Source organism: Petaurus breviceps, unplaced genomic scaffold (assembly GCF_028583685.1).
Source record: "Petaurus breviceps papuanus isolate PSGF00001 unplaced genomic scaffold, PetGlider_PUasm1.0 187, whole genome shotgun sequence".
Classification (NCBI taxonomy): Eukaryota; Metazoa; Chordata; class Mammalia; order Diprotodontia; family Petauridae; genus Petaurus; species Petaurus breviceps.
Genome location: NW_027185799.1, coordinates 7620016 through 7635453, shown reverse-complemented (window position 1 = coordinate 7635453; position 15438 = coordinate 7620016). Strand labels below are relative to the sequence as shown.

Genomic DNA, 15438 nt, shown 5'->3' with positions numbered 1-15438 from the left:
TGTGATGGAAATCTGTACATTTGAAATCTATTTGACTAGTGATCAGAGAGGACCAATTATAGACACTTCCAGTGGGTCTATATTTAATAAGCAGCTTGACTTTCATAGGGCAGGCTGCTAAACTATAGTCACACCCAAGACCCACTCATTTGGCTGATCCCTCTGACCTTCTCTTCCAGAGCTTTCCCATGGTAGTAAGAGGACAAGGGGTAGAGATATGTTATGTTATGTCCTGATTCTTTGCTTCAGTGTCCACATCTGTAAAAAGGAGTCTCCTGTGGTGTCTGAGCAGGTGAAAAAGGAGACTTTGAGAAGCTGAGTGAAAAACTTACTCCTTTGGTTGCCTTTGAGTGTGTTTCCTAGCAGTCTGAGAATTCAGTGGGATTTAAATCTTGGCTCTGTCACTTGTATGGCCCCTGGTAATTTGTATTTGTCTCCCTGAGGCTTGGTTTCTTTCTTTGTAAAGTATGGGGGTTTGTTCAGATAACCTTTAAGTTTGCTTCTTGTTTTCAGTCTATGATACTATGATCCAAAATGTGATTTTAGTGTTTCAATTTACTTCAATTTATTGGAAGACACTTTTAGATACCCTTGTCTTTTTAATACGAATAGGGCTTTCTGTTAAAAAAAAAAAAGGAATTCTTCAAAAAAAATATGCTGACTTTGTGTCAGCTTAGTCCCTGCACTAACAGCATGACCATATCACCAAATTCCCCTTTGAAAGATTAGTCCTGCTTTTCACAGCATAACTGAGAGGCTTCTTACTATATTCTGTTCTGACCATGTCACTCTATTACTAAAAAAACCTATGGTTTGCTATAACACTGAATCAAGTGTTGGAAGTTTGAAGGCTGACATCTCAGTGTTGGTCCTGTGTGTTCCCTGATGCTGAGTCACCCCTTTGAAAGTTTCCCTCCATAGGAAGTGTCCTTTCCCTTCTCTGGGCGGTCTCTTCCTATGGGCAGGACCAGCATGAACCTGCCAGCTTGCCAAGTTCATACATTGTTTTACTTCAAGCACTAGAACCTGGGGCATTATAGCAAGCTGTTGACAACGGAACCCCAGGGCAACTGCCTGAGAGTTGAATTGAATTGAGTGAGAATTGAAGAGAGCAGAGAAATCTCTAAGGCTTCTCAAATAGAAGTCTCTGGTGGGGAGGGGGAGTTGGGAGGTGAGGGGAGTTCTATCTCTTTGTGGTCAATTCTCCCTGGTGCCTAATAGCGTAATACCGCGTAGCCTCTTTGCTGTTCTGTAAATATTATTGTGACCCCAAAGGAGGAGGCAGTGCCCTGGGCGTGTGGCCACTGAATAAATAGGATTTGGCAGTGATGATGATGGCCTGACAGACCAAACGCATTGTTGGCAGTCTATAGCGTTCAAGGCTAAATGAATCAGCCATGGGCATGGGATAAATGTGAAGTGTCTGTCTGCATCCATGCCTCAGTGGCCTCTTTTGTAAAGAAGGAGAAAAGGGCAGTAGAAATGACGGCACATTTGTCATTCTAGGGAAACAGAGGAGAAGAGGTACAAAGAACAGTGCTGTGGGTTTTTTTAAATTTGGGGGAAGGGGAAGATAAGACACAAAACAAACCCCAAACTATGATTGGATCTCCTAACACTAGCTGTGCCAGAAACTACTTAAGCATTTGGCTCTCTGAGCACATTTGCTGAAATGGGGCAGACTATTAAGACAGCATCCATCCCACCTTCTTTCTCTGTCAGTCACTAGGGTGGGGGTGGGGGGATGAGGAATGTCTCATTTGTTAAACACCCAGCTACAATTTCATTTGCAAAGATGGCTTTGATTAGGGGACCGAAGGGATTGATTTATGAGGTCAAACGAAAAAGAGCAAAGCCTAAGTATGAAAAACTCACCCAAACGATGACTAAGGAGTAACAAAATACCCAGATTCATAGCAAGTGGAGACGGAAAAGACTTGTTAGGTCATCTAGGCCCATCTCTTGTTAGTGCAGGAACAGTTCCTGACAATATTCTTTCAAGATCTTTGTCTAGACTAGTTTTGAGTGCGTCAGGGATTGGGGCTCCTACTATTTCTCTTGGGAACCTGCTCTCACCACCCAAAAGAGTTTTCTGATGTCAAACATCCCCTTGCTGTTTGTTTCAGGGTATCATCTTAACTATATTGGTGACCCCCTCTTCCTGCCCAGGTAAAGGAAGCCATCACCCTCTTCAGTATTTCAACTCCCTTTATACCCCAACAGATATGGCAGGAGAGAAGGTGGAAGGGAGCTTAGTCAAACAGTATTTTGGAGAACCTTGAAATGCCATGGAATGCAAATGGGAGAGAAACAATTTAATCTTGCCAGCGCTGAGACCTGTCTCAAAGTGGAATAGTTTACCTTCAGGGAGTATTAAATTCCCCCTCATTTGAGCTTCTCAAACAGAGGTTAGACAACTGCTCATTGGATATGTCTGTGGAGAAGGCTTCTGTTCATGTGTGGGTTTGATTAGCTGCCCTTTGAAGTCATGTGTAGCTCTGCGATTCTGTGTAAAGATCCTCTCTTAATTCAGACCTAGGAACCAAATTAGAAACAACCTTCCCACCTTCTCTTTCCCACTTTCCCCTCCTCCACAGAGATCCTTCACTTTCTCTTCCCCTTCCTTCTCTCTTTGTTCTTCCTCTTCCCTAAAGCTGTAAGTCATTCATGAGTGTGTGGTGTGTGGTGGTTAAAGGGTGGTCAAGTTTTCACTTCTCTTCCCCTCCTACTTCAAGCCTTGGTGATAGGTTTTCACATAGGATACTTGAAAAAAAAAATGCAGCTTTGGGTTCACCACTGGCAGCCACACTCTCCTGTCTCATGAATGTTCTCCTCAATGTGCCCTGTTAAACTCAAAAATGTGTTTGGAATGATGTAAATCAGAAGTTAATAAAGCATTTGAAAAAAAAAAATGTGTTTGGAAGCTCTCAAAGGTCCACAAAGAACAGGATGTGACTCCAGACATGCCCTGAGCTCAAGATCTTTGCCCCAGTCAAAAGCAAGACTGGCCTTGTTTCATAGAATCATAAAGGAAGGACTTTGGAGATCTCTGAGGACAATCCCCAACTTTTCTAGGTAAAGAAACTGAGGATAAGAGAAGGTTCTTGGTGAAGGTCACACAGAAAATGAAGGACCTGAGACAGACCTGAGATGTCTACTCCCAGGCTAGTACTACACCTACATTAGACTGCCCCTAAAAAGGACTTCATAGCTAACACAATCAGACTCATCTCTGACTGAGTTGTACACATTTTAATCTTGCTTTATCAGCCTTTTGCCCCCTTAATCTTTCTTGCTTTGACCTTTCTTTGAATCCCTGTCTTTCAGCTAATTTTGGATTAGGGACTGATTATCTACTTCCTTTGTTCCAGCCTCCTCTTATTTATTTATCTAATTGATTTATCTGCTTATTTATTATTATTATTTTTGAGATCCAATTTTTCTTATCCCATCCAGGCTGGAAGTGTAGGGGTCACTCACAGGCCTAGCCTACTGCTGATTAGCATGGGACGTGTGACCTATTCTGTTTCTGACCCAGGCCTTTTTTCTCTTCTTTAGGCAGCCTGCTGGTACTCTGCTCCCTGGAGCTCACCATACTGGTGCTGGATTTAGAAGGGGTGCCTGATTGGCTTAACATATTGCAGCTCAGAACTCCTGAGCCCAAGTGATCCACTAGCCTCAGTCTCTCTGTAACTATGATTACATGTAGGTGAAACTAGCCTATTTAAATTCTTCAGCAACATTTGGATCATTGAAAAGAAAAATGTGAAACCATTAAAGGAAATAAATGATCCCTTTTATGTTTTTTCAGTACATGGAGGTATTCTTAATCTGCAGTATCCATTTTATAACTGCAGTGATAAGCAGAGGGTCTTAACCAAGAGCTAGCCTCAGGTAACTGTTTCCTGATTGGAGGGTGATGTCTTGCTGGCTTTGCATTTCCCAGTTATTTTGATTTTTTGAATGAATTGCATATATCTGGTTTTCTCCTATTCTTCAGTTTTTGTGATTGATACTTTTCTGGTGCCTCACTTGTCCTTGGCATCTAGGTTTCTAATTATTATAACCTGAGATGTCATCAGTTATGATTTTCCATCCAGTCCATCAGGGTGCCATACATTTGAATGTATTTGAATGAATGAATATGTGTTTATTTCTATGTATATATGTATGTGTATGTATACATGTATATATGTATGTATGTGTGCAGGTATGTGTATTTTTCTTCTAGCTCTTTGTGAAGATTTCTCTTTTCCTCCTCATCATTACCCCCTTTCCCAAACATCCACACCCCCTGCTGTTTACGATATGTTTCTAGCATCTGTGAATTTCATTAAAGCCGAGGCTACACCCTTTTCCTGATCATTAGTAGAGATAGTAAATGAGACCAGACTGACTATAGATCCCTAAGGTACCCACTAGACACCTCCACCCAGTTGGACCCAGAGTATTTCCTCTTATATGTGGACCCCCAGCCAGTTTCTAAAAAAGTTCCCTAAAACTTTTAGGCTGTAATACCTAGGGTGACAATCCGATATAATTTTCTGCTTCTTTCTTATGCTTTACTCTCCTTCATGTACTCAGTGATTCAGTGACACTGACCATGTTATTCTTTGCTCAAGACACTCCATCTCCTAACTCCTAATGAATAGCATTTTCAGTGGCTATTCCCCAGCCATGGAATGTTCTCCCTGCTCATCTCCATCTCCTGGTTTCCCTGACTTCTTTCAAGTCTTAGCTAAAGTCTCATGTTCTGCAAGAAGCCTTTACTGATCCTCTCTAATTTGTATCTTCCCATTGAGACTATCTCTAATTTATCCTTCATATATCTTGCTTGTACATAGTTGATTTCCTGTTGTCTCCCCCATTAGATCATCAGCTCCTTGAGAACAGGGTTTGTTTTTGCCTTTCTTTGTATACTCAGTTGCTTAATACTTTGTCTGGTATATAGTAAGTGGTGGTAAGAAACATGTTGACTTGAGCATAAATATATTGAACACGCTTAAAAGGATTTAAAGAATTATTTTATCTAATGCATTTTGGTTGACCTGTAGGTCAAATAACATATGGTATATAGACAGAAATATACAAAGAGGCTCGGTATTTTGATGAGTTCCAAATCATGAAGGTAGAAACATGGAACCCCTCTCATTGGTTCCCAGTGTCTGAGATTCAGGGACTGCCACTCTCAGTAAAAGTGAATGAAGTCAACATGACCTCAATTTCTTTTTATTTTATTTTTTTATTTATATATATTTTTTCATTTTTCAAATGCTTTATTAACTTCTGATTTACATCATTAATTTCTGCCAGATTTTGAGTTACAAATTTTTTCCCTGTTTTTCTCCTACCCACCACCTCAAAATATCAGTCCCACAGGATATCCCCTCTTCTAATCTGCTCTCTCCCATATTTTCTCCCATACCCCTTTCGACTTTTCCAGTGGATCTCTATGCCCCAGTGCCTGTATATCTTATTTCCCAATTACATGTAAAATAGTATTAATAATAGTATATATATATATATATGTATGTATATATTTAAATATTTGATTTTAAAACTTTGAATTCCAGATTCATTTCCTTCCTCCCTTGTCACCCACCCTTACTTGGAAGATAAGAAGTTCAGTATAGATTGTACATGTGTGGCTAATGCAAAACAATAACATGGTAGATATATTGTAAAAGACTGACTATATTTCCCTCCCTCCTATCCCACCTCTCACTTGTTCTATTCTGTACATTGATCCTGTCCCTTTTCAAAAGTGGGTGCTTCCAACTTCCCTCCCCCCAGCCTGCCCTCCCTTCCATCATCCCCCCTCTCATCTCCTTCCCCCCCTACTCTCCTGGAGGGTGAAATACCCTATTTAGTGTGTATTTCATTCCCTCCTAAAGTCAAATTCAATGGGAATAAGGTTGACCCATTCCCTTTTGCCTTCCTATTTTTCCCCTCCATTGTAACCATTTTCCCTTGCCTCTTCTATATGAGATAGTTTACGCATTCTGTCTCTCCCCATCTCCTCTCATTATATTCTGCTCTCATCTCTTAATTTCACCTTTTAAGTATCATCCCTTCCTGTTAAATTGGTCCTGTGCCCTCTATCTATGTATACTTGTAAACATGTATATACACATTCACATATATATTCATATGCCCATATACCCTCATATATAGACATATATATTTCTATTCCCTTCAACTACTGAGAAAAGTTTCATCAGTTACAATTATTGTTTTTCCATGTAGAAATGTGAATAGTTCAACTTTGATAAGTTCCTTATGATTTCTTTTCCCTGTTTACCTTCTCATGCTTCTTTTGCTTCTTGTATTGGAATGTCAAATTTTCTATTCAACTCTGGTTTTTTCAGCAAGAATGCTTGAAAGTCCTCTATTCCATTGAATGACCATATTTTCCCCTGAAACACGATACTCAGTTTTGCTGGGTAGGTGACTCTTGGTTTTAATCCCAGTTTCTTTGACATCTGGAATATCATATTCCAAGCCCTTCAATCCCTCAGTGTAGAAGCTGCCAGATCCTGGGTTATCCTGATTTTGTTTCCATAATATTAAAATTGTTTCTTCCTGGCTGATTGTGATATTCTCTCTTTAGTCTGGGAATTCTGGAACCTGGCTATAATATTCCTAGGAGTTTTCTTTTGGGATCTTTTTCAGGAGGTGATCGGTAGATTCTTTCAAGCTCTATTTTGCCCTCTGGTTCTAAAACATCAGGGCAGTTTTCCTTGAGAACTTCCTGGAGGATGATTTCTAGGTTCTTACTTTGATCATGGCTTTCAGGTAGTCCAATAATTTTTAAATTATCTCTCCTGGATCTATTTTCCAGGTCAGTGGTTTTTCCTATGAGATATTTCACATTGCCTTCTATTCTTTCATTTGTTTGGATCTGTTTAACAGCATCTTGATTTCTCATAAAGTCATTAGCTTCCATTTGCTCCAATCTAATTCTGAAGCAATGATTCTCCTCATTGAGCTTTTGAGATTCTTTTTCCATCTGGCAAATTTGGCTTTTTAAGGCATTCTTCTCCTTATTGGCTTTTTGAGCCTCTTTTGCCATTTGAGTTAGTCTATTTTTTAAGGTGTTATTTTCCTCAGTCAGGCTGTTGACTCTCATTTCATAATTTTCTTGCATTGTTCTCATTTCTCTTCCCAATTTTTCCTCCACTTCTGTCATCTGCTTCTTAAGGTCCTCTATGGCCTGTAACCAGCTCGTATTTTCCTTAGAAGATTTTGGTGCAGGAGTTCTGACTTCACTGTCTTCCTCCTGTTCCATTCTTTGCTCCTTTTTGTCCCCCAAATAGGAGTCTAATGTTGGATTCTTCTGTTTGCTTTGTTTTCTTTGCCTGGTCACGTAGCCCCTCAGTCACTTGACCCCTGGGCTTTTTGCCACAGTAGGACTCTGCCACCAGACAGGGGAGCTTTCTTCCTAATTGCTGGGGTTTTCTCAGCTGCCGGAGGTATTAGTTTGGTGTTCTCTTTGAGGTCTCCACATGTTCTGGCAAGCTGGACACACATCCCAGGACCTCCACCCTAGACTGCAATCCAGATCCAAGATGGTTAAAGCAAGAGCCATTACCCCTCAGACTGGTGCTTGGTCCCCCTACACTCTGCAGGCCAGGAGCTGAAGCTGCCACATGGTGCTGGCTGCCTGTGCTTGGCATCTCAGTGGCTTCTCACCCCAGGGGCTAAAGCCATGCACTCCCACTTACTGGGTCCCAAAGTCCAGACTCACTGACCTCTCACTTTGTCCTTCTCATCTATGTGTTGATAAATCTGGAAATGGCCACAGCTGCTGCTGATCGGGAGTCCCTCCAGCCAGGCGGCTGGTCAGGCCTGCCCTGGGGCTAAAGCCGCGGTGTGGGGCTGGGCTCCGCTCCCAGAGCACTGCGCTGGCCAATTCCTGCCAGCCTGCCATGCTGTCCTTAGCAGGTGGTTAGATTCTCTGTGTAACTTTATGGGTTCTGCAGCTCCAAAGTTTGTCTAGAGTCCCCTTTTTACATGGATTAGGGAAGGTGGAAGCCAGAACAGTGGGGAGGTCTTGCTTCTACTCTGCCATCTTGACTCTGCCCCCATGACCTCAATTTCTTGCTCTCTAGAATTCCATTTTCATCTTTTTCCTTGTTCCTTCTCAGCTGAATTGGGGAAATGATGGTGGCAGAAGATGGAAAGGTCCTCCTTTCTGAGCAATAATGGCAATTTAGAGTGTTAGCACAAGATAGGGGTAGACATATGCATGCATGAATACTAAGAGAACCCAACCTCTTATGTGGAGGAGGGTAGGCAGGATAATTTCAGAATCTAGCCTTCTAGTCAGAATGGAGATGTTCTGGGAAACATGAGCTTTAAGATTAGCCTCCTGGATAACCCCAAGTTTGAGAATTCCTGATTTTGATAGTTTGGATACCAAGCCTCATTTGAGAGTTCCTTAACATTATGTCCCTTTGATAAGAAAGAATCTTTTATAGAGGAATGTGTTGAAACAGAAAGACTAAAGAACCAAAGTCCTGCCATGGGGTAGGATGGAAGGAGTGCCAGCTGTAGAAAAAAGGAATGAGTTCAATGATCATCAAACTCCCAGCTCTGCAAGTCAGTGAAATTGATGTTGAAATGACTCTAGTGTCTAGAAACTCATTTCCTTACAAGACAGTCCCTTGTGATTTTGGACTGCTCTAATGGTTGAGATATTATTCTTTATATCAAGTGAAACTCTTTTTTTTAAACCTATATCAACAGATCCTAGTGCTATACTATGAAATCACAGTATATTAATCCAAGTTCTCCTCTAGATGATGAATCTTATACTCTCTAATCTAGCTAGAGTGAAAAAAAAAAGCCCTGCAAAATAAATAAATAAATAGACCAATCAAATTACAGAATCTTAGACCTAAAAAAGACTTTGGAGGTTCAATTCAGTAACTTCCTAAAGCACAAATATCCTTGAGCCACTCTGGCCTTTTAGGAGACTCTTTTCTTAACAAGGTAAGATAACATGCTGTGTGGGCCTCTTGTTCTACTACAAATTTTTTCTATTAATTAATTAATTTTTATTTTTCAACATTCACTTTCACAGGATTTTGAGTTCCAAATTTTCTCCTCATCTCTCCTCTCCCCCCACCCCAAGATGATGTGCATTCTGATTACCTCTTCCTCCATCTGTCCTTCCTTCTATCATTCCACACCTCCTTCCCTCCCCCCCCACCCCCATTCCCTTCCCTTCTATTTTCTTGTAGGGTAAGATAGATTTCTTTGCTCCATTGCCTGTATATCTTATTTGACAGTTGCATGTTAAAACAATTTTTAAAACTTTGAGTTCTACATTCTCTCCCTTACTCCCTCCCCAGCCTCATTGAGAAGTCAAACAATTCAATATAGATTATACATGTGTAGTCATGCAAAACACTACCATAACAGTCATGTTGTGAAAGACTAACTATATTTCCCTTCATCCTATGCTGCCCTATGTATTCTATTCTCTCCTTTGACCCTGTCCCTCCTCAAAACTGTTTGCTTCTGATTACCCTCTCCTCCCATTTGCTTTTCCTTCTTTCATCCCCCTTTCCCCTTATTCCCTTTCCCCCTACTTTCCTGTAGGGTAAGATAGATTTTCAGACCCAATTGAGTGTGTATGTTATTCCCTCTTTAAGTCAAATCTGATGAGAGTAAGGTTCACTCATGCCCTCTCATCTTTTTCTTGCCTCTCTTATGTGAAATAATCTACCCCCATTCTACCTCTCCCTTTCCCTTTCTAGTACATTGCTTTCTCACCCCTTAATTTTATTTTATTTTTAAATTTTTTTTAAAGCAATTGGAGTTAAGTAACTTGCTCAAGGTTACATGGGCAGTTATTTTTTGTGTGGGTGCCAAGTATATGAGGCTGGAACCGATCCAGGTCTTCCGATGCCGGGGTCAGCGCTCTTACTTGCTGCGCCACCTGGCTGCCCCTTGATTTTATTTTTTAGATATCATCCCTTCATATTCAACTTACCCTGTGTCTTTTGTCTATACATATATATTTCCTCCAACTATCTAATACTGAGAAAGGTCTCATGTGTTACAGATATCATCTTTCCATGTAGGAATGTAAACAGTTCAACTTTACTAAGTCCCTTATGATTTCTCTTTCCTGTTTATCTTTTCATGCTTCTCTTGATTTTTGTATTTGAAAGTCAAATTTTCTATTCAGCTCTGATCTTTTCATCAAAAATGCTTGAGGGGCAACTAAGTGGTGCATTGAATAGAGCACTGACCCTGGAGTCAGGATGACTTGAGTTCAAATCCGGCCACAGACACTTAACATTTACTAGCTGTGTGACCTTGGGGAAATCACTTAACCCCAATTGCCTTGCCTAACCCCCTCCAACAAGAAAAAAAGAAAAAAAAAGAATGCTTGAAAGTTTTCTATTTCATTGAATTTCATTTTTTCCCCCTGAAGTATTATACTCAGTTCTGCTGCATAGGTGATTCTTGGTTGTAATCCTAGCTCCTTTACTCTTCAGAATAATATATTCTAGTCCTTCTAATCCTTTAATGTAGAAGCTGCTAAATCTTGTGTTATCCTGATTGTATTTCCACAATACTTGAATTATTTCTGGTTGCTTTTAATATTTTTTCCTTGATGTGGGAACTCTGGAATTTGGCTACAATATTCCTAGGAGTTTTCCTTTTGGGATCTCTTTCAGGAGGTGAGTGGTGGATTCTTTCAAATTCTATTTTCTCCTCTGTTGGTTTTCCTTGATAGTTTCTTGAAAAATGATGTCCAGGCTCTTTTTTTGATCATGGCTTTCAGGTAGTCCAGTAATTTTTGAATTATCTCTCCTCGATCTATTTTCCAGGTCAGTTGTTTTTTTTTCAGTGATATATTTCACATTGTCATTTGTTTTTTCATTCTTTTGATTTTGTTTTATAATTTTTTGATTTCTCATAAAGTCATTAGTTTCCATTTGCTCCATCCTAATTTTTAAGGAATTATTTTCTTCAGTGAGATTTTGGTCCTCCTTTTCTATTTGGCTAATTCCACTTTTTAAGGCATTCTTCTCATTGGCTTTTTGTACCTCTTTTACCATTTGGGTTAGTCAATTTTTTGAGGTGTTATTTTCTTGAGCATTTTTTTTGGGTCTTCTTTAGCAAGCTCTTGACTCATTTTCTGATTTTCTTGCATCACTCTCATTTCTCTTCCCAATTTTTCCTCTACTTCTTTTACTTGATTTTCAAAATCCTTTTTGAGTTCTTCCATGGCCTGAGACCAATTCACATTTTTCTTGGAGGCTTTGGATATCATTTTCTGGTTGTATATTTTGATCTTCCTTGTCACCAAAGTAAGATTCTATAGTCTGATTTCTTTTCCCATTGTTTGCTCATTTTCCCAGCCAAATACTTGACTTTTTAGCTCTTTGTTAAGCTAGGACTCTGCTTACAATGTGGAGAGTATTCTGTTCCAAGCTCAGGAGGTTTGTGAAGCTGTTTTCAGAGACACTTCTAGGGACCTTTGAATATTCAACTCTTCCAGGGTGGTATGATCAAAGGAGAGGTGTTTACTCCTCTCCTGGCCTATGCTCTGGTCTATGAGTGACCAATCACTCTTTTCTGTCTTGAAACTGTGAGGAGAATTCCCTCTTTACTGCTGCCACAATCTCTGCCACTCCAGCGCTCCTCCTTGCCACAAAGTCCTTGCCATACGGGATTTTGACCCAGATCTAAACATGAGCAAAACAAGAGAATCCTGTGTCAGTGCCAGCAAAGAGATCCCTGCAATCCACCTCTGATTAGCCACTTGATCCTGTCACTGTCTGTGGGCTGCCAGCTCCAGAAGCAGCCACTGCCACTGCTGCCTCCATTCCAGGGGTCTAGACCAAACTCCCCTCTCAACCAGGTCCAACAGACCTTTCTTACTAACCTTCTAAGTTGTCTTTGTCATTTGTGGGGTGAGAAGCCTGGAAACTGCCACACCTGCCAATGATTCAGTCCTCTAAGACCTGCTCTGGTCCCTGTTTATTCCAGTGTGGTCCAAGTTGGACTGTGTTCTTCTCTTAGATTGGTACAACAGACCTTTCCCATTGACCTTCCAGGTTGTCTTGGGCTGGAAAATTGTTTCACTCTGTCATTTTGTGGGTTCTGCTGCTCCAGAATTTGTTTAGAATAAATTTTTTTTTTTTTTTGCTTTTTGGAGGGCATTTGGGGTTAAGTGACTTGCCCAAAGTCACATGGCTAGTAAGTGTGTCAAGTGTCTGAAGCTGGATTTGAACTCAGGTCCTCCTGACTCCAGGGCCAGTGCTGTATTCACTGTGCCACCTAGCTGCCCCTAGAGTAATTTTTTACAGGTATTTGGAGGAGTTTTGTGGGAGAGCTCAAGCAAGTCCCTGCTTCTACTCTGCTATTTTGGCTCTCGGTGCACCTCCCCCCCATTAACTTGTATTCACTTTGGATATATTTTGTACTGACTTACTGGTGTACATGCTGCTTGTGCCTTGTCACTGCAACCCTGTAGAATGTGTTACTTTAGGGAAAGGGACTGTTTTGGTTTTGTCTCTATCACCAGTGATTAGTGTGGTGTCTGGCACAAAATTGGTATTTATTAAATGCTTGTTAAATGAATGAATGACTTAAACAGAATCTATGTATTATTTGTACATTGAAGAGGCTGGACTAAATTATATTCAAGATTTTTCTAGCTATAAAAGTATATATAAGAGTATATACTTGTGAATATATGACATTTTTCATTTATATAAATGGAAATTATATTAAACAGAAACTGTCTGTCTAGGTTCTTTTGAAGCCAGCAGAATTACTAATTGAACACCTATAGATAATGAACTTTACTTTTTCTTCTTACCATTTAACCTATTAACTACATAACTCACACAGCACCATCCTACTTCTACGATCTACAGCAACAATGAAGCAGTGATGTCCAGGATTGTCACCTTGATTTCTTAGAAGTTTAGCCCCACATTTTCTTTGCTTTCCCCCTCCATTTTCCTGACTCTTGCCAAAGTTCTGCCCTTGCCACCAAAGTCACTGTCATCTTTGTATTACATTCACTTTATTAACCAATTCCTGTAATACTTAGGTCCAGTTATGTGGCGGGAAGTCTGGATATCCAGAAATATTTTGTAACAGCTTTAGGGAAATAGTCTCATCTATGAAATGGTGGAACCCCATTGCATAAGATACTTTATGCTAGATTGGACTAATTCTCAGCAAGTATACCATAGGGAGCAATTCCACTGTAGCGGGGGGAAATGGACGGATGATCTAATAGGTCTTTTCCATCTTTAACTACTGTGGTCACAGTGAATCATTTGCCTTTTATGAGAATCAGAAGTTGACAAATGCTCCAGAACTTTTTTCTTCTCCCAGAATGCTTGTGCTCTCTGCCCTCATTGTAACATCACTAAGAATGTGACAAACAACTCCTAGCCAAAGGGAATAAAGCCATATTTTCACAATTTATCGAGAAACAAAAAGAAATGTAGGAAAGAAAAAGCTCCCTTCTCATTTTAAGGTCTGGCTGTGTCTTAAAGGATCCTGTGTTTGCCAGTGAAGACAGGAAAATGATGAATGCAAACCCTAGGCAATGTGGTCCAAGGAGAGAGTAGTAGGTTAAGAATTAGTCAGGTTTTGGTTATTTTTATGGCGAGACTATGAGCAAGTCACTTTTTAGGATAATCAGTATCTTCATCTATAAGATTGGAGGAAATTCATTGACTTTAGAGACTCAAAGGATCACAGATATGAAGCTGGCAGGGACCTCGAAGGACATCTAGTTCAATCCCCTAATTTTATATTATGTAAGCTAGGTGGTACAGCAGATAAGAGTGCTGGGCCTGGAGTCTGGAAGACTGGAGTTCAAATCTGGCCTCAGACATTTGCTAACTAGCTATATGACTCCATTTCCTTAACTTTCTATTTTTTTAACCTCTGTCTCAGTTTCCTCAACTGTAAAATGGAGATGACAATAGCACTTATATCAGGATTATTATGAGGATCAAAGGAGATAGTATTTGTAAAATACTTAGCACAGTGCTTGATACATAATAGTCATTTCATAAATGCATAAGTAACTCAGAATGTACATGGATGGGTTTCAATCTGCATCATTGTGGGGTACTTCTGAACTAATGAGATAAAAGACTGATTGGAGTCACCGAATGTATTAACATAACTCATCATCATAGACATTTATATATAACACATTCATTCTTGTGTAGTGATAAACGATACATTTATATAGTATGTATATACATATATCTATCACTTGGTTTTACAATATATACATGTCTGTATATATTGATGAACTGAATATACATGTTTATCTTTTTGGCCCAGATTGGTGGGACATCCTGGAGTGGCTACACCTTCCAGCTATTGTAGCTGGGACTCAAAGGAAGGCAGGACATAGAGATGAAGAGAGAAAGAATTCCAGGCATGGGAAAGAACCTATGAAAATGCATAAAGCCTGAAGACAGAATGTCCTGCATGAAGAAGAACAAGGAAGCTGGCGTCACTGAATCACAGAGTTGTACATGGGAGTTAAAGTATAAGAAGACTTGGAAGTGGAGGACCTTGAGTGCCAAGCAGAGGATTTTACATTTGATCCTTAAGGTGATAAGGAGTCACTGGAGTTTACTGAAGAGCAAGGTAACCTGATCAGACCTGTCCTTGATTGGCAGATGGATTAAAGTGGGGAAAGACTTGAGACAAGGAGACCAACTAGCAGGCTATTGCAATAGCATAGGTGTAAGGTGATGAAATTCTGTACTAGGGTGGTAGCGGTATCAGAGGAGAAAAGGTGGCATATGCAAGAGATGTTACAAAATTGACAGGACTTGGCAACAGATTGGATATGGGAGGTGAGAGAATTGAGGAGGATACCTGGGTTGTCTGAATCGAAAGCCATCCCTCTATCCACTAGGCTGTGCTGCCTAACAGCAACAACAATGATGAAGATGATGACAGCCCTTATAGTTTTTATGATCACTGGACTGAAAGACAAAACTGGTTTTTAGTATTGCTTTTTGACACTGACTTCTGGCAACCTAAGGCAAGTACTTCCCCTCTCCAGGATGCCTTTCTCATCTTGGAGATGATTAAATGGGGATTTTGTAGTCCTATCTGTCTCAAAAGATTGTTGTGAGAAAATGTGAATTCTCAAGTGCTATGGGAACATATGGGATTATTATTGTTGTTATTATTATTAAAAAGTGTTACTTCAACTAGAACAGGGTTTTAGTGTCAGATCACATCACCCCACGGAAATGAAAACATTGGTCTATCTCCTCCTAGGATTTCCTAGCCCATCCTTAGGAATTATTCTGGGGGGTGGGAAAAGCCTGCCACCTTCCCTATAGTTGAACACTCACAGTAGTGGCTGTTATCTTATCAAACATGGATAGGCCAATACATTTCCAAGCCATGCTTAGC

The 15438-nt window shown here is 40.2% G+C and overlaps 1 long non-coding RNA gene across 2 annotated transcripts in view; it reads right to left on the bottom strand.

The window, feature by feature from the left end:
• Nucleotides 1-10734: 10734 nt before the first annotated feature.
• The window catches only part of LOC138163096 (uncharacterized), a 41795-nt gene continuing 37091 nt past the window's right edge, over nt 10735-15438 (bottom strand). For both annotated transcript variants that reach the window (XR_011168791.1, XR_011168792.1), the window contains exon 4: nt 10735-11708. This is a non-coding gene — a long non-coding RNA (uncharacterized lncRNA). The remainder of the gene's footprint in view (nt 11709-15438) is intronic.